The sequence below is a fragment of the Citrus sinensis genome, chromosome 8 (genome assembly GCF_022201045.2).
Source record: "Citrus sinensis cultivar Valencia sweet orange chromosome 8, DVS_A1.0, whole genome shotgun sequence".
Classification (NCBI taxonomy): Eukaryota; Viridiplantae; Streptophyta; class Magnoliopsida; order Sapindales; family Rutaceae; genus Citrus; species Citrus sinensis.
Window position 1 is genome coordinate 14,099,758 of NC_068563.1, and position 20,863 is coordinate 14,120,620.

Below are 20,863 nucleotides of genomic sequence, written 5' to 3' on the forward strand. Positions count from 1 at the left end.
ACTTGGGATGAAGAGATTGGAGAGATAATCTCTTGTTGTAAAGGTTCATTGACACTTTGAAGTCAATTGTAAACGTTTGAAGTCTTGGAAAGGCTCGGATAGTGAAATCCTCAAGCCCGGTGTGCTTGGCGGCATGGACGTAGACGAGGATTGCCGAACCACGTAAAAATCCTTGAGTTTGCTTTCTCTTCCCTTGCTCATTTATTATTGTGTTTTCGTTGAATTTATTGTTTTCGAATTTATTAAGGCATTAGATTAGATTGTTGTGTGGTTTGCTTAACTTAATTTTTAAAATCCCAATTCACCCCCTCTTGGGTTGCCTAGTTAGTATTTTATTTGGTATCAGAGTGAGGTGCTCTTGTTTAGACTTAACCGTCTAGAGCTAAAGATCAATGGCAACCTAATATGACTCAACATTTAGAGAAGGACAGTCCACAATTAGACCACCGTTCTTTGACGGAAATGACTACCCGTACTGGAAAACTAGGATGAGAATTTATTTACAAGCACTAGATTATGAAATTTGGGAAGTTGTTTGTGATGGTCCTTTTATGCCTTTGACTAAAAATGAAGTCGGGGAAGATATTCTAAAACCTTCACGAGAATGGAATGAATTGGAAAAGAGAAAAGCTACTCTAAATTCCAAAGCTATGAATGCCTTGTTTTGTGCACTAGGTAAGAAAGAATTTCATAGAGTATCTAGTTGTGAGAGTGATAATGAAATTTGGCACAAACTTGAAGTTGTTTATAAAGGCACGAATCAAGTGAAAGAGTCTAAAATTAGTAGGTACACTCGGCAATATGAATTGTTCCAAATGGAACAAAATGAGAGTGTGTATTCTATGTATACTAGATTTACGGACATAGTGAACACTCTAGGAGCCCTAGGAAATACTTTTTCAAATAGTGAGAAAGTTCATAAAATTATTAGTCGCTACCTAAGGAATGGAGACAAAAAGGACTGCCATTGAGGAAGCCAAAGATTTAAATATCTTACCTATTGATGATTTAGTTGGTTCTCTTATTTCTTATGAGGAAGACCTAGCAGTCGAAAAAGGCAATGAGGAGAAGAAGAAAATCATTGCTCTCAAAGTCTCGAAATATGAGAGTGATGAGGAAAACGAGCTGGATGAGGAGGAGATAGATATGCTGGCTAGGAAGTTCAGAATGTTTTTAAGAAATCCAGTGAGCGAAGAAAATTTGGAGACCTCAAGAATTGAAAGGAGAAGAAGGAAGTAATCAAATGTTATGAGTACAAGAAACCTGGCCATATAAGATCGGAATGCCCTCTTCTCAACAAGCTCAAGAAGAAAGTAATGGTAGCCACATGGGATGATAGTGATGAGGAAACAAGTGATGATGAAGAGCATCAAGAAATGACAAATCTAGCTCTTATGGCAATTGGAGATGAATCGGATGATGAACTTGATGAGGTAAATGATCTTCCTACTTATGATGAATTACATGATGCTTTTAAAGAATTGCATGATGAGTGGATGAAAATTGGTAAAAAGAATGCATGTCTTAAAAAGAAAATGGTAGAGCTCAAAAATGAAAATGAATCTCTATGTGCAAAGATTACATGCCTAAAATTAGAGAATAAAACATTGCATGATAGAGTTGCATTATCAAATGAGAAACCTAGCACTTCACATGAGCATCTAGAATATCACATAGATGATTTGAAAAAGGAAAATGAAATGCTTAAGAAGAAGAACAATGAGTTAAATGAGATTGTTTTAAAATTTACAAATGAACAAAAGATGTTGGATAACTTGATTAATTCACCAAAATATGTGTTTGATAAAGGAGGACTTGGTTATAAGCCAAATTTGAAACAAAAGTATTATAAGAACTACTTTGTGAAGAGTACATCTATTAACAATCAAGTTGTATGTCATTATTGTAATCAAAATAGTCACATGAAGTTTGGTTGTCCTATTAAAAGAAAAGTATATTATGGAGTAAAATGTGTTTGGGTTCCAAAAGGAACCGTTGCTAACACTCAAGGACCCAATAGTATTTGGGTACCAAAGGGCACAACGTGAATGTTTTCTTTGTAGGTACTACAATCAAGGAATGGTGGAGAAGTTCCTTGATGAAAGCTTGTGAGGATAATCACTTGAGTATGATCTAGGAGAAAAAGATGAGGCAAGATGATTTAATTGTTTTGGTAACAATTCTTGCCATATTAATTTTTTTGAATGAATTATGATAAATGAATTTGCGAAAGTATGCTTGTATGTTTACATGATGGAATTATCATTGTGTATAACATTGAGTGATTTATCATGATGTCTTTGTTTGATTTTGATGATTGTATGGTCTTTGATTTCATCTTCTTAATTGTCTGTCATCATTGTCCATCTCTTATATATGTGTGAATTCATATGCCATTAATTGTGTTACATCATCATTCATTTATAAAATTTACATCATTATTTGATACGATTTCATATGTTTGGTCTTGTATACATTTATGTCTCATGCATTAAATGGCTTATTGAAAAATTTTGAATCTCAAAATGATTCAAAAATTGATCAATTTTTAAGCTAAAAATAAATTGATGTGTGTAATACAAGTCTAAGAGTTTACTAAACTTCAAAAATACTCTCCATATTTTAATCGATAAACCTCTTCTAATCAACCAGAAAACCATTCTTCTTATTGATTATTCTCTAAGTCATATTCCGGATAACCGGATTGGAAAACCAGTAAACCGTTTAAAGAGAATTTGGTTTCTGGAAAGAACCGGCCAGCTGGTTATGAAATCCGAAAAATCGGATTTAGTTTGATGCTTGCTGGACACAACCGGATAGCGGTTATGAGATCCGACAAACCGGATTCGCGTTGCTTACTTGCTGCCTCCAACCGGTTAACATGTTAGGAATATCCGGATAACCGGATTCGTGACCATTCATCACTAGACTTAACTAGATTATCGGTTATGTAAACTGGAAACCCGAATTCACGTTGCACACTCACTGGACCACAACCGGCTAACCGGTTAGTGAAATCCGGTAAGTCGGATTCGGGCATTCATATTTTGTTCATCCTCTTCTCCTTCATTCGGTCAATCGGTTACTCTCTCACTAAAAACCGCTTCCTCTTTCACGCAATATCTCTCTAAAATCCATCAATCTCATCCTTTTTCACTTCAAATCTTTTATACTTGTATTTGAACACACCAACATTTACTATTTTATTTTTCTTTTATTTTTCATTTGGATTATATGGATGTTTGCTATGATTTTGGATAATATGCATTTTGAACTTTTTTATTGTCCAAAGGGGGAGACAAAGTAATATATCATTTTGATGTTGTTAAAAGGAGGAGAATAATATGCACTTTGAGTATTCTTTTAATGATTGATATTTGATTATGATGATGATTTTGATGATTTTGAGATAATGATGATTTGATTACATAGTTGTTTTATATGATAATTTTATGTTATGAGTTGTTGATTTGGTAATTAATGGAATAATGGTTCATGATATTTTGGTGTGATGATTTGTGTATGGAGTTGGCTTGTATCATGATTTATAATAATTGGGAGTAATATTAATAAACTTGTATTTGAGGTAATGCTTGTTGTTAGGGGGAGAATGTGTTGAAATTTCTACTCGGACAAACATGAGTAATAAATTTGCTACTCTTATTCTTTTCCTTTAAGTTTTCTTTTTGATGATGAAGGGGGAGAAAAATCCATGTATTTAAATCTGTTAATTTAGCTAATTGGCAAATTGTAAGAGAAGATTATATTTAGGGGGAACAATTTGTGGAATCATTATTTAAATACATGAAATGTTTGTCATCATAAAAAAAAATGAGATTGTTAACATATATGTTTCCATAATGTTGATTTTGATGATAACAAACAAGATTAAGAATGATTAATCTTTTAAGCTCAAATTATTTTCTTTTTAAATAAATCATTATTTTCACATTATAAAGGTTTCATATTTAATGGAAAAATGATGTTATGGAATTAAAGTGTTTTGGATTAAAATGAAAGTATTATAAAACCTTTGATATTGTTTTAAAATTTCGGATTTGGACCTATTTGAAAATATTTAAATATTTTGGGTTATTCTATAATTTCACTCACATAGTTTGGGTGAAATCATAATTTCAGAAAGTTTTGGGATTGACAAAGTATTAGTTAGAAATTCTGAAATTTGACCTATTTGAAAGCTTTTATAATGTTTTGGGCCATAATATAGTTTTATAAAGTTTTGAGGTCAAACTATAAATTTAGAAAATATTTCACTGTAGCCATTACTGTAGCAAGCGGCTAACCAGATATGGTAAACAGCAATCCGAATTTTGGGCAGTAAGCTTTTGAAGCATAAACGGTTATTCGGATTTCAAAAGCGGCTAACCGGATATGAAAAGCGGCATGTCGGATATTCTGAAATTCAAATTTTTGCCTAAACGGTAATATAAAAGCGGCTAACTGGATTTCATAAACAGTAAGCCGGTTATGACCAAAAAGTGCATAACGGCTAGTTTTTGAGTTCAAACTATATAAACTCAAAACCAATTCATTTTTGGATATCTTGGCAAGCAAAAACAAGTGCACACAACATATATTGAGCTGCAATTTCATAAATCATCATTTATTAAATCATCTTTGTTTTTCAATTTGTATATCCACTCTTAAAGAGAGTTTCATTGTTGTAATTTTTATTTCTCATCAAATTGTGAGTGTACAAGTGTGAGAAACATGGGGTGAAGAGATTGGAGAGATAATCTCTTGTTGTAAAGGTTCATTGACACCTTGAAGTCAATTGTAAATGTTTGAAGCCTTGGAAATGCTTGAATAGTGAAATTCTCAAGCCCGGTGTGGTTGGAGGTGTGGACGTAGGCGGGGATTGCCGAACCACGTAAAAATCCTTGAGTTTGCTTTCTCTTCCCTTACTCATTTATTATTGTGCTTTCATTGAATTTATTGTTTCCGAATTTATTAAGGCATTAGATTGGATTGTTGTGTGGTTTGTTTAGCATAATTTTTAAAATCTCAATTCACCCCCCCTCTTGGGTTGCCTAGTTAGTATTTCATTTACACCATTTACCTTCTGCCTATATAAACCCCAAATTAGCTATAGTTTCATCTCTTAATTAATTAGAAATCAAAAAGGTTGGTTCGGTTTTGGGTATCCAGAAATGTTTAAGAATACGGGTGATAATGGTTCCATAAGGAAGGGACTATTTTGCTATACATGGAGTGCTAAGCATATGATGAAGAATGATATAACCGACATTTAACACCCTACCCTCTAGAATGCTATCCAATAAGGTCACATCCAAATGGGTAACTTCATCCCCATGTCCAGACCTAGGATTTATGATATGTTGAAGACATAATGAAGGATCCTAAGTTGAAAGGGTAAGGCTTGAGATTTCAAGGCAGGTTGACAAAACAGAACAAATCGGAACGTCTACAAATTTTTAGAACAACATCTTTAACTAAATACCACAAATAATCTATTTTGCTTCTCGCAATATAAGTTTCAACCCTTCATTTAGAGTTCTAAGAATTTAATTTAAATTTGCAACATCAAACTCAATATGAATTTCCTCAACACTTGTAACAATTCTATTTGTAATTTGCGAAAAAATAGCCATATTCGAATAAAATACTTTGACTAAATTTTCATAATATCGTTCCTTAATAACAAAAACATTTTTCCAGCCCATATCAATAATAAAATCACTAAGAGATTTCTCATAAATTGCTAACTTCTCCATATTACGAAGATTGACAAAATAGGGGGCAAGTACCGACCTCGACATAAATTTGTCGTGAAAACGTTTCTGAAGAGGTGGATGTGGAAAATGAGTTTATATGAACTCCAGATTATCTCTATGATCTTCTTTGCGCATCTTGGCCACATGTTTTCCAATGGATTTTTCACCACCAACCATTATTGAAAACAAGAACAAGCTTAAATACCCAAATTTGGAATTTCAAGATTTTCTATTAAATGGAAGTGTTTGAGCCAATAAACTTAATCCTAGAGATGATTTAATACAATATATTGTATTAATTTGATCAACGATGAGATAGAAATGGCTTAAGATGGAGGAGAGAGAAATGAGCAAGCTTAGATTTTGATTTTGAGATTTGGAGAAACAAGTGATGAAATGACGATTGGGAAGTGTTTAATTAAGGTTAAATGGATGGGTAATGGTTTGATGATTGATTTTGGCAAGAAAATGAATAAGAAATGAAGAATTGTTTAGTGGAAATGGAGAAGAGGTCATAGGTAGAGAGAGAGTGATGAGAGGTTGAAGAAACAATGAAGAAAAAAAAGCAAAAACCGAGCAAAAATCCATTAAACCCGAGCCCAGGCGGCTAGCCGCTTGCTCTTGGGTTTGCAAGCAGCTAGCCTGCTATTCTCTACTTTTCTGCACTAGTTTACTGTTCGACTTAGTTTTGAGCAATCCTAAGACCATTTCGTCATTCCAAAACATTTCAAAAGCCATTTTTAATTATGATGCATGATAATTAACATTCAAAAGATCATAAATTCACACATAATTCATCTATCATGCATATACATTGAGCAATCATGAGACATTGTAAGCACTTGAGGATTAAAAATTTAAGCATATTACTCATTTATCATGCATAGGCATGACATAATCATCAAGAATCATCAATCAATCAATTTTAATAATCTCAATAACATGGTTAGAGATGTTAATGCGAAAATTTCAATATCCCAAGTTCATGCCAAATTTTTGAAAATTGTTCTTTGCAAAAAGGTTTTATAAAAATATCAGCAAGTTGTTTTTCCATGGAGATAAATTCTAATTCAATATCTCCCTTTTGAACATGATCTCTCAAGAAATGATGTCTAATCTCTATATGCTTGTTTCTAGAGTGCTGAATGGGATTCCTTGGGACGTGATTGAAATCTTGCACACAAACATACATTAAATATGATATCGGGTATATTTGCGGTTAAGTAAAGTAAAGAACCGATCATATCCCGATACATTTTGATATCAACCTCTTTACCTTTTTCATTTTTGTCAAGCTTGATTGTTGTGCTCATTAGAGCGCTCTTGGTTTTTGAGTTATCAATGCCAAATCTCTAGAGTAGGTCTTTGACATATTTAGCTTAGTTAGTGAAGATTCCCTTGTTGTTTTGTTTGATTTGAAGTCCAAGAAAATACTTCAATTCTCTTATCATGCTCATCTCAAATTCCTTACTCATACAAAATGAAAACTCATTACACAAAGACTTATTAGCAGAACCAAAGATAATATCATTAACATAAATTTGAACAAGTATATCTTGGTTCTTATGCTTAACAAAGAGAGTAGTATCCATTTTTCCCATTGAAAAACCATTATCCAACAAGAAATTTTTAAGTCTGTCATACCATGCTCTAGATGCGTGTTTCAATCCATACAATACTTTTGACAACTTATAAACATGATTTGAAAATTTTTCATTTTCAAAACTAGGAGGTTGTTTCACATACACTTTTTCCATAATATAACCATTTAACAATGCACTTTTGACATCCATTTAATATAAAATGAAATCTTTATGACATGCAAATACTAAGAGCATCATAATGCATTCTAATCTTGCAACATGTGCAAATGTTTCATCAAAATCAATTCCCTCTTCTTGGTTGTACCCTTGAACCACTAATCTATCTTTATTCCTTACAACCACATCGAATTTATCCATTTTATTTCTAAATACCCATTTAGTGGTTATAATGGATTGATGTTCGGGTTTAGGAACTAATTTCCACACATTATTTCTCTCAAATTGATTTAACTCCTCTTACATTGCCATAATCCAAGATTCATAATTTTCCGCATCCGTAAAGGATTTTGGTTCAATTTGATATATGAATGCAGCATGCTCACAAGTATTTCTAAATGATGATCTAGTGGTAACACCTCTTGAAGGATCACCTAAAATTAAATCCTTAAGTTGAGAGAAAACATACCTCCACTCCTTAGGGAGTGTTTGAGAAGTACTTTATTGTTGCTCCACATTTGTTTGTCCTTTTTGTCTGTTCTCTTGATTTTTATGTGGTTCATCCTCTTGTTTATCTTTTGATAATTCTTCTTATTACTCTTCATCTGCATCATCATTAACAACAACTTTCTCCATAGAGGAATGGACTCATCAAATGTAATATGAATAGATTCTTCCACAACCAAAGTTCTTTTATTATGCATTCTATAAGCTTTACTTATGTTTGAATAACCAAGAAAAATATCAACATCAAATTTTGGATCAAATTTGTGAAGATTATCTTTTGTTTTCAAAATAAAATATTTCCATCGAAAAACTTTGAAATAATCAATGTTGGGGTTTCTATCTTTTCAAAGCTCATAGGGAATCTTATTGAGATAAGATCTAATCAACATACGATCTAAAACATAACAAGCGATGTTGACGGCTTCGGCCCAAAAATACTTAGGTAAAGTATTTTCATTCAACATAGTCCTAGACATTTCTTGAATAGACATATTCTTTCTTTCAACAACTCTATTCTGTTGTGGAGTTCTAGGTGATGAAAATTAATGTTCAATACCAAAATCATTACAAAAAATTTTAAATGCATGATTTTTAAATTATCCATGATGATCACTTCTAATACATGTAATATAATAACTTTTTTTCATTTTGAACCTTTTTTTTATAGAAAACCCTAAATACATCAAAAGCATCATCTTTTTTAGCTAATAATAATACTTATGTGTATCTAAAATAATCATCCACAATCACAAATGCATAATATTTACCACTTAAACTAACATATCTAGAAAGTCCAAACAAATTTATGTGAAGTAATTGAAGTGGTTTTGTAGTAAAGACATGGTTCTTGTTTTTTAAAGAACTTTTTATTTGTTTTCCAAATTAGCAAGCTTCAGAAATTCTATCTTTTTGAAAACTGATTTTTGAAAAGTCTTTAACCAAATCATTTTTCAAAATTTTTGAAATCAAATACATGCTTGCATGACCTAATCTTCTATGCCATAACCAACCATCATCATGTAATGCGAAGAAATATTTATCATTAGTAGATGCACAATCTATATCAATGGTCTAAACATTAATACATCTATTTCCTATAAACAAAATCTTGCCATCACATGCATTCTCAATAACACATTTCGATTTATCAAAGATAACTCTATAACCTTTATCACACAATTGATTAATGCTAAGCAAGTTGTGTTTCAAGTTTTCAACCAAACACACATTTCAATAAGAGTAGAGGATACGTTACCGACAATACTAATACCAATGATCTTTCTTTTTGAATTATCTCCAAAGGATACATCTCCAGCATTTTTTATCTTGGTAAAGCTTGAAAACCAAGAATGATTTCCAATCATATGCCTTGAGCAACCATTGTCCATGTACCATTTGTTCTTCTTTTTCTTCTTCAAACCTTGCAGAGGAAATTTTAAGTCTTGGGTACCCAAATCGTTTTGGGTCTTTCAGTGTTAGTAATGGTTCTTTTTAGAACCCAAACACATTTGACTCCATGATATGCATTTCTTTTCACTGGACATTTATATTCGATATGACCATTTTAATTGCAATAATGAAAAATAATTTTATGATCACTAGTGAAGGTAGCTTTAACAAAGTAATTCTTATAATACTTTTACTTCAAACTAAGCTTATATCCAAGTCATCCTTGATCAAATACACATTTTTCAGAGTTCATCAATTTTTTTAAGTTCTTTTGACAACTTTTGAATTTTAACACAATTTCGTTGAGCACATTACTCTTTTTCTTAAGCACTTCATTTTCTTTTATCAATTCATCAACATCTGATTTTTCATGCTCATATGAAGTACTTTGTTTACCTTTAAATGATGCAATCATATATGTAACTGATACGACTCAAAAGTGTATTACTCTCAAGTATAAGAGTGTCTAGTTATAATATAACCCGGTGAAACCGGGGTCGAACTACAGGGAGTTTTAAATCTAGTAAAACTAAGAAAATTGATTGTGGGGAAAAGAAATTATTTGAAATCAATTTAAAAATAAGCTAAGGTTTAGGATCCACTCTCTGTATTCAAACTATAATTTTAATACTCTCTCATTTATATTTTGCCTCACTTTTACCAATTAATTATTATATCATTTAATTCTATGTGTGTGGATAAATATAGAATAAAGTATCTAATGTGCCACACTATAATAATGTGTCGACATTATGTCAAAATACCATAAAATCCAGTGAGATTTATACATTAACATGATATAAAAATAATTAGAAAAGAATTAAATAAACTTAAAAACTCATTTGAGAAAATAATAATAATTAATAGTTTAAAACATTGAGTTTCACCGTTAACCTCAGCTTAATAAAATTAGCTACTCATATTGAAAGAAAACATAATACTCTTTTTATTTGATAAACTTTTTGAAATATGTTACAAAGAAAATTGATACAAATGGAAACAAGAAAAGAAAAGAAAAGAAACAAAGAAAGAAAGAAATTCTTCAGCTGCACTCTATTCTCTCTCGACTTCAGCTCTCAAAATAGCTCTCCAGCTTTTATAGGCATCAATTGCCTCATCTTCATTCTTTTGATTCTTATTTAATTTATTATTATTTTATTATTTTATTTTTTATAATTTAAATAAATGTTGAGAAGTGTGATGGCCAGGAGGCGTGATCGCCTCCTGACCAACATGGGTTGCCTTTTACTCTTTTGTCTTTTTGTTCTTTTTTTTATTTTTTATTTTTTATTATTAGATCTCCTCAATTGTGTTCCAGTAGTTCTTCTTTGTTTCCGCTTTCAATTCCAATTCCATCTTTATTCTTGAAAAATATTTACAAGATAAAAATTAACAAATTACGAATTAATTTAACATAAAATATATTTGGGGAGTATTAAAATAATTTAGAAATAACGAATGCATTAATCGACATAATAAGTGAAAAACTAATAATTTTATCTTTATTAAATGTATACTTTTTAGTGTCAATCAATAACATTTCATTATCTAATTCCAATCCCTTGATCTTTTCATTGAATGAATCATTGCATTTTTTAGGGCATCCTTTTCATTTGAAAGTTCTAGTATTTTCTTTTTAAGGCATGCATTCTTTTTACCAATTTTTATCCAATCCAATGAATTACTAGCAAAATTTATTTTTATTTTTATGCATCACCACATCTTTTAGTCCATATTACCAGTTTTTGCTTCAGACTGTAGTTCCAAAAAATCGAGAAGGACTTTTATTAGGACGTAACGTAGGCTAGGGTTATGGCTAACAAAAAAAAGTAATAGGAAAAACAAAAATATATGTTTGAAAAATAGGGGACTTTTTGGAGATTATAATGTACTTTTTTTTTCTTTTTGCTTGGATTTTTTTTCTTTTTTTTTATTAATTGATATATACATATCATCTTTCTTTTTTTTTCTTTTTCTTTTTTATATAGCACCATTATTAGGAATACATAATCATCCCTATTTTTAAACATAATTGGGTGATGAAAAACATAAAACATAAGGGGATACTCCTCATTGGAGTAGGAAAATATGATAGGTTACCAAAGAAAAAGTTTTTTTTTTTTCAAAGGCTCAAAGGGGTTAACTATGGATTCTTTATAATAGGGTTGGCTAGAAAGGCTCAAATGGATCAAAGATGGCATTCTGTCATCTTTTAGGGTTCTATATAATCTTTCATATCCACTAGTTCAATGGACTTTTAGATGCGGCTCCACAAATTTTTTTTTTTAATATTGAGATCTTGTACAATAAATTGTGAAGCTGTATAGGCAAACAAGGTTACTCTCCAAGGATAATAGGCTTAAAAACTCGCTTGGTCTTTTCATAACATGTACATTCCTCCAAATGGCTCAATCAATTTCACTCATCCAATTTCTCAATTTGCGTTTCAACATAAGGAAAAACATAGTGTAACATAACTCAAGGCCAAAGATAATACAAATACCAAAATTTGAAAATCGTCATGTTATCCAATGTTAAAAAATCACACCGAAAAAGAAAACTCTTTTATTTTTTTTTAAAGAAACACTAAAAAAAATTGGGACCGATTGTAGAAACTTAAGGGAGATGATTAAGAGAAAAAGAGAAAAAGACCGAAAACAAAAGGTTAGAAACATTTTTTTTAATTTTTTATTTTTTTTGGAAGAAAACACAAAAATTAAGAAGATGCATTTCTAGAGACACTACATTCTATATTCTGCCATCTTCGACTCAAATTTTTATCTAAAATTAGTCTTTACAACAAAAATTAGTAAAAACATCACTAGGACTGAGACATTCCACAATTATCAACTATTCCCTCCCCCCAACCTGAAGGAGACATTGTCCTCAATGTCTAAAGAAAAAAGTAGAGTTTAAAAGATATCACCTGGCCAGTGCTGGAAATATTTACAGACGGAGAGTTAAATCTAATTTACACTTTTTACGAGAGTTACTGCCATCATCATTAGTTGCCCAATCCAACGCTAAAGTCATGGGATCTGGCTCTGGTTTGTAAGCTTGCAAAAGATCAAGTAACTCATTAGCAGTAGAAGCACAAATGAAGAGTTTTTTCGCTGAGGATGGAATAAAATAATTTTTTATTGCATGATTGAGAATTGTTATTAAGCCATCATAAAAGTTATTAACATTTAACAAACCGATGTGTTTTTTATGGATATTCAAATGGGCCCAAGAAGCAAATGTAATTAGCGCTTCCAAAGTTGCAAGGTCTCCTAGCAAGAAAATAAAAGCGTCAGCATGATTCAACATTTCAGATATTCTTTCTTGCATACCTGAGACAACTAACTCTTCTCCAGTTGGAGGGTTTGGTAGACATCCTAAAGGTTTTAAGGCTTTTGGAATGATGCCTAGCACTTGGCTTCCTCGAACAAAAGCAGTTTTAGAGACAAGCTTTGATAACCCTCGGTCATCTCCTCCATATACAAGATGTAGTTTTCTCTTTGTTATAGCGCGACCAAGATCTATGGCTGCCTGAACGAACTCCTTATACTTTCCATAGCGAAATCCAGAAAGCACACAAATGTTTTTAAGTTGACTGCTTGAAGTTGCTGCCATTAGAACAATTCTAAAAAGAAACAATTTGTGAGTGCTTGAAAAGAAGTTCTTATTTAAGGATCTTGGTGGCGGACATAATGATACACATCTGTAAATGGGGTGGTGTGTTTGTCAAATGACGCGTGAAGCTTTTAGCTTAATAATTCAAAGGCAAATAGTAAAAAGAAAAAGCAAACAATGATTAGATAGAATAAAGAAATAATAATAATAATAATAATAATAATGCAAAAGATAAAAGAACAGTAAAATAAAAGGATATTTACTGGTAGATGTGATTGTGGCTCACATCTTCCTCTGGTTTTACGTCCAGTAACGGCTTGAACGCCCTCTATGGGTCGAGGATAGGCTTCCCATCCAGTTTTCTTATAAACTGGCAAACAAGGTCTTTTAGAGTCAGATTCCCAAGACTAAACTGCGCACTTTCCTTTTTGAACAGCTTTTACAAATTTTGAATTTCAGTTGAACATATCCGTTCGGATGCGTCTCAAGAGATCGTAAGATATCATCCAATGATTCTTTACTCATGCCTTCCTTAACGAATTTGATTTTATCTTCACGATTTACAGAAACCATTCCTAAAGCTTTACAGCGTGGATTTTTGCAAGCAAGTCTTACACAGTGAGAACATTCAGAGCCAAGTCGCTTAGCTCTTCTTTTCTTAGCAAATGTACTTTTACCAAAACCAGGCATGTAGGAAATGAATGGATCAGAAAACTCACCTGCCAATAGGAACTTTGCTTCAATTAACCAGCGAATGTCAGCAGGAATCCCATTGATCATTAACAAACGCAGTCGTTCACAACGAGTTTTGTAAATCTTCTTAAGAGCATTTTGAGGGAGAGAAGGAAAATATTAATGCAAATTTTATTGTATTTCTTCCATGCTTGACATTGAGGTTTCAGTTATTATGGGAAACTGAGAATACCGACTTAAACAGTCACGGAGTACCGTTATCCGCCATTTATACGGGAGAGTGAATCAAAACAAAACGAATCAAATCTACAAAATCAAATCAAAAGTGTAAAAGAACAACAAAAACACACAAGGAATATAACTCACATTCCTCCTTTTATTGAATCCAGTTCCAATTGCAGATTATAAATACCATCCTCTATTTCCTTTAGTTGTCTTTCTAGATCTTTCACGTGAAATACTAACGCTGGTGGTTGCGGATCCCAAATGGGATGTAATTTACAAAATCGAAGTAATTTGCTCATGTGAAATTTTACATGAAAAAGTGTTTTAAGATCGAAAAGGAAATTTTTCTTGGAGGTACTCATGACAAGTATAAAAATTTGGTGAGCTAAATCACAATTTTCAAACAACACACAATTAAAACAATGCAATGCACTCCATTCAAGACATAGGGAAAAGGAAAAAGAAAAAAATCAAATAATTCAAACGATAAAGTAACAGTAAATCAAATTCACAAAATGTTAAAATAAAAAGGCTTAATCAAAATTTTGGTGGGTCACTCAAATGGATTTCGGTATCTGCTTTATGTGGTTGGTATTCCAGATATGGTTTCAATCTTTGGCCATTAACTTTAAATGTGACACCATCCTTTGGATTCTCAATTTCTACGGCTCCATATGGATAGACATATTTTACAACAAATGGACCATTCCACTTTGACTTTAACTTCCCTGGAAATAAATGAAGACGAGAATTATAAAGCAACACTTTTTGACCAATTTCAAATGTTTTCGGAAAAATTCTTTTGTCATGAAAAAATTTTGTTCTTGCCTTAAGAATTCTGGAATTCTCATATGCATCATTCATTAATTCCTCAAGTTCATTTATTTGCAATTTACGCACATTGCCAGCATTATCAAGATTTGAATTAAAAGCTTTAATGGCCCAAAATGATTTATGTTCAAGTTCTACTGGTAAGTGGCAAGATTTTCCATAAACAAGCCGATAGGGTGACATTCCTAAAGATGTTTTAAAAGCAGTGCGATATGCCCAAAGTGCATCAATTAGTCGAAGAGACCAATCTTTACGGTTTGGATTAACTGTCTTTTCTAAAATTTGTTTTATCTCCCATTTGCTAATTCAACTTGACCACTTGTTTGAGGGTGATAAGGGGTAGCAACCTTATGTGTAATTCCATATTTCTTCATTAAAGACTCAAATGGCTTATTACAAAAATGCTTACCTCCATCACTGATAATGGCTCGATGTATTCCAAATCTGCTCAAAATATTTTCTTTTAAAAAGCGGATCACAATCTTGTGATCATTGTGCCGACAAGGAATCGCCTCAATCCATTTTGAAACATAATCAACAGCAACCAAAATGTATACAAATCCAAATGATGATGGAAAAGGGCCCATAAAATCAATTCCCCAACAATCAAATATTTCAATGATAAGGATGGGGTTTAAAGGCATCATGTTCCGCTTTGAAATAGACCCTACCATTTGATAATTCTTACACATTTTACAGAACGCATGTGAATCTTTAAATAATGTAGGCCAATAAAATCCACACTGTAATATTTTTACAGCTTTCTTTTTTGAAGAAAAATGGCCACCGCATGCTTCAGAATGACAAAATTGAATGATCCTACTTACCTCGTCGTCTGATATGCATCTTTGAAAAATTGAATGATCTTACTTACCTCGTCGTCTGGTATGCATCTTCGAAAAATTGAATGATCCTACTTACCTCGTCGTCTGGTATGCATCTTCAAAAAATTTGATCGGAGCAGTACTTGAACAAGTATGGTTCATCCCAGTAAAAACATTTTACTTCTGCTAAGAATTTCTTCTTATCTTGGGAACTCCAGTCACATGACATTTCACCTGTTGCAAGATAATTAACAATATTAGCATACCAAGGCACTTTGTTTATAGAAAACAAAAATTCATCAGGGAAAGAATCATTGATGGGTGTTGTTTCAATTGAAGACTCATTTGTAAGCCTTGAAAGACGATCTGCAACAACATTTTCAGCGCCATTTTTTTCCTTGATTGTCAAATTAAATTCTTGAAGTAGCAAGATCCATCGTATCAACCTTGGTTTGGCATCCAGTTTTGACATTAAATATCTCACAGCAGCATGATCAGAGTAAACAACAGTAGATGAACCAATTAAATACGAACGAAATTTATCCAATGCAAATATTACAGCAAGTAGTTCTTTCTCAGTTGTAGTGTAATTCATTTTAGCACTATTTAAAGTTCTACTTGCATAATAGATGACAGAGGGCTTACCTTCCTTTTTTTAGCCCAGAACAGCGCCAACGGCATAATCACTAGCATCACACATTAGCTTAAAAGGCAAAGACCAATCAGGGGGTTGCATTATTGGGGCTGATGTCAAAAGGGTAGTTATTTTTTTAAAAGCTTGTTGACAATCATTAGTCCATTCAAATTGTGTGTCTTTTATTAGGAGGTTACAAATTGATCTAGATAAGGCACTAAAGTCTTTTATAAACCTCCTATAAAATCCTGCATGTCCTAAAAAAGAACAGACTTCTCTAATTGTCTTTGGTGAGGGAAATTTCAAAATGACTTCAACTTTGGCTTTATCAACTTTGATTCCTTTTGAAGACATAATATGGCCCAAGACAATTCCAGAAGTGGTCATGAAATGACATTTTTCCCAATTTAAAACTAGTCCTTTTTCTTTGCACCTTTTCAAAACGTTTTCTCGATTATCAAGACATGTATCAAAAGAATTACCAAATACAGTTAAATCATCCATAAAAACCTCTAGACAATTTTCAACCATGTCACTAAAAATGCTTAGCATGCACCTTTGAAATGTTACAAGAGCATTACAAAGTCCAAAGGGCATTCTCCTAAATGCAAATGTTCCAAATGGGCATGTGAATGTGGTCTTTTCCTGGTCTTCTAAGGCTATAGGGATTTGATAATAACCAGAGTAGCCATCAAGAAAGTAGTAGTAGGGATGTCCAGCTACTCTTTCGAGAATTTGGTCTAGAAATGGAAGGGGAAAATGATCTTTTCTAGTGGCATCATTTAATTTTCTGTAATCAATGCACATGCGCCAACTAGATGGAATTCATGTTGGGATTGCATCACCTTTTTCATTTTCTACAACAGTTATTCTAAATTTCTTTGGTACTGCTTGACTTGGACTTACCCATTTACTATTAGAGATAGGGTAGATAATTCCTACATCTAGTAGTTTAAGGACCTCATTCTTTACCACTTCTTTCATATGAGGGTTTAGTCTTCTTTGTGGTTGACGGGTTATTTTGGCATTTTCCTCTAAGTGTATTCGGTGTGTGCATATTAAATGATTAATGCCTTTTATGTCTTTTAAGGTCCAACCAAATGCAGTTTTGTGCCTTTTCAGTACAGATAACAACTTACCTTCTTGATCATGCGTGAGTTGAGAAGAAATTACCACCGGATATGTCTGCTGCTCTCCAAGATAGGCATACTTCAATTTTTTTGGTAAGGACTTTAATTCGAGCTCTGGTGCTTCCTCTTCGTTTGGTTCTTCAGGTTGCACCGTATCTTCAAAGTTCGATTGGTCATCGTCGTCTATAGGTACCTGCATAGAATCAAGTGTAGGGCATGTGTTAACAGTATCACAATCTAATTCTTTACTTGATTCAAAAGAATCAGCAAAACAAATTTCAGCAAAGTTTGTAAAATTCTCATCCTGAATGTGTTCCTCAATGATTGGCTCGATAAGATCAATTTCCTCATTCTCATTATCATCATCTTCTTGGTGGTGAGGTTGTTTACACATGTTGAACACATTGAGTTCCAGTGTCATGTTGCCGAAAGATAAATTCATTAATCCATTCCTGCAATTTATCAAAGCATTAGCAGTAGCTAAAAATGGTCGACCCAAAATAACAGGAATTTGTTTGCATTCATTAGCAATTGGTTCCGTTTCCAAAACAATAAAATCCACATGATATATGAATTTATCGACATGGACTAATACATCTTCAATTATTCCTTTTGGAACCTTAATCGATCTATCAACAAGTAAAAGAGTGGTAGAAGTTAGTTTAAACTGACCGAGATTGAGTTGTTGGTACACTGAGTAAGGAAGCAAATTAACACTGGCACCAAGATCAAGTAAAGCATGTCCAATTTTATGATCCCCAATAGTGCAAGAAATAGTTGGACAACCAGGATCCTTGTATTTCAAAGCACTATTGGTTGAGAGAATAGAACTTATCTGTTCTGCTAGAAAAGCTCCCTTTTGCACCTTATGTTTCCTTTTCACCGTGCACAGATCTTTCAAAAATTTAGCATAAGAAGGCACCTGTTTAATGACATCCAGCAGAGGAATGTTGACCTTAACTTGTTTAAAAACTTCATAAATTTCTGGACTGTGGATTGATTTCTTTGGCTTGATTAGTGCTTGAGGAAATAGGGGTACAGGAGGAGAGTTGGTTATTTCTTCATGGGTTAAAGGTTTGATAGACTCTTCCCTATTTTCTGAAATTGAATCTTTACTAGTTTCACGAGGGTCCACAATGTGTTTTTCGACCACTTTACCACCATAAAGGGTTATAACTAATTTGACTTGACTCATATTTTGGTTTCCTGAATTTCCCATTTGAGGATGTTGTTGACTCTTGGGGTTTGGTTTAGGTTGAGCAGGAAACTTTCCTTTATCATGTATGGTCAGAGCAGATATAAGTTTGGAGATAGTTTCTGTCAAATTGGTTAAGGTTTGCATCGTTTGGTTATTGATTGGCTCTTGTTTTTCAATAAACGAACGCAATGTGTCTTCCAGAGTTTTTCTTGGTGGTGGGACATATGGTGGGTAACTTTGGGAGTTTTGAAAATTTTGACGTGGAGGAACTGGTTGTGAAGGTTATGCATGATTGTCATTTCTCCAACTGAAATTTGGGTGGTTTCTCCAACCAGAGTTGTAAGTTTGAGAGTATGGATTTGGATTTAGCCTTTTGAAATTGTAAACGACATTTACTTGTTCATGTAAGCTTTCTCTCAGAGTTGGCAAAGTTAGACAGTCCTGCGTAGAATGGTCAGTAGAATCGCAAACATAACATGAAATATTTTGAATAGACTTTACATGATCATTCTTTTTCGACTTTAATGCTTCGACTTTTCTAGCTAATGATGAAAATTTGGCTTGAAAATCATGGTCTTCCCTAAGGTTATGCATGCCTCCACCAGATGGAGATGACTGAGGTTTACTTGATGACTCATAAGACCCAATTGTATCCCAGTGTTGTGCATTTTCTGCTATATAGTCAAGATAGTCTAATGCATCTTCAAGACTTTTATCCTTAAACTCACCATTACACATCATTTCAACGACTTGTCTACCTTGTGATGTTAATCCCTCGTAAAAATAAGACACTAATCTCCATGTTTCAAAACCGTGATGTAGGCAAATGTTAAGTAGTTCTTTAAACCTATCCAAACATTGGTAGAGAGTTTCTCCTGGTTTTTGAGTGAAAGTGGTGATTTGTCTTTTGAAAGAATTTGTTCTGTGGGGTGGGAAGAATTTTTTCAAAAATTGTGCTTGCATTTCATCCCAAGTTCTGATGGATTCTGACCTAAGATTTTGTAGCTAAGTTTTAGCTTTATCCTTAAGTGAGAAAGGAAAAAACTTAAGCCTGATTATATTCATGCTACAATTTTGATTAGTACATGTGTTACAGACTTCCTCAAATTCCCTTAAATGCAAATATGGATTTTCAGACTCAAAACCATGAAAAGTAGGAAGAAGTTGAATGATACCAGGTTTGAAATTAAAACGTGATGCATCAGGAGGGAAAACTATGCATGATGGTGACCCTGTTCTAGTAAGATCCATGAAGTCTCTAAGGGTCCTAGGTTGTTCATGAAGATTTTGCAAGGCTTGGTCATTTTCGTGCTCCGAAAAATTTTCAGCTCCTATGTCAGTCATATTTAAGGGTGGTGAATGTGATTTTCTAATTAATCTACCACTATTTGTACGAGACCAACGATGCATGCAATGCTAATGATGTGTGCTAGACTAGTGATGCAAAAACACTAAATGAAAATTGTGGAAATAAAATAAACTGGAAATTAAATAAGCAAAAAAAATGCAAAATAAAAATAAACAAATTGAAGATAAATAAAATAAATAAATTAGGCAGTGAAACCAGCCATAAACAAAGAAATTAAAAGAAACAGTTTAGGCAGTATTTTAAAACCAGCCATATAATAAAACATAAAATTAAATAAATTAATGTACAAAAATAAATAAACTAAAATTAAAATGATAGGCGATAGAACCGACCATGTAAATAAATTAGCAAAGTGAAATTAAAATGTTAGGCGGTAGAACCAACCATATAAACAAAAATACATAAATTAACAAAATTTAAATAACAGTCAGGTGGTAGAACCGACCATTTAAAATAAATGCAGAAAGTAAATTGCAGAAATTTAAAAAAATAAATTTGATTTGGGGACTGATTTGTAAGGGTTTTTGGGCTAAGATGAAGTTTCTCACAAATTTTATGGACAATGTTAAGGTTTGAAAAGAAGAGGGGTGCTAACTGTAGTTTTACAAAAAGAGAATAAAATAGAATAACGGAAAGATGGTAAAGACAAAACAAAAAAAAATAAAATAAAAATAAAATAAAGACAAACTAACACCAAATTTAGAAAACTCTCCGGCAACGGCGCCAAAAACTTAATACGACTCAAAAGTGTATTACTCTCAAGTATAAGAGTGTCCAGTTATAATATAACCCGGTGAGACCGGGGTCGAACCACAGGGAGTTTTAAATCTAGTAAAACTAAGCAAATTAATTGTGGGAAAAATGAATTATTT

The 20,863-nt window shown here is 32.7% G+C and overlaps 1 pseudogene; it reads right to left on the bottom strand.

The window, feature by feature from the left end:
- Positions 1 to 19,360, bottom strand: part of LOC102626075 (uncharacterized) — a 36,610-nt pseudogene extending 17,250 nt beyond the window's left edge.
- Positions 19,361 to 20,863: the final 1,503 nt, after the last annotated feature.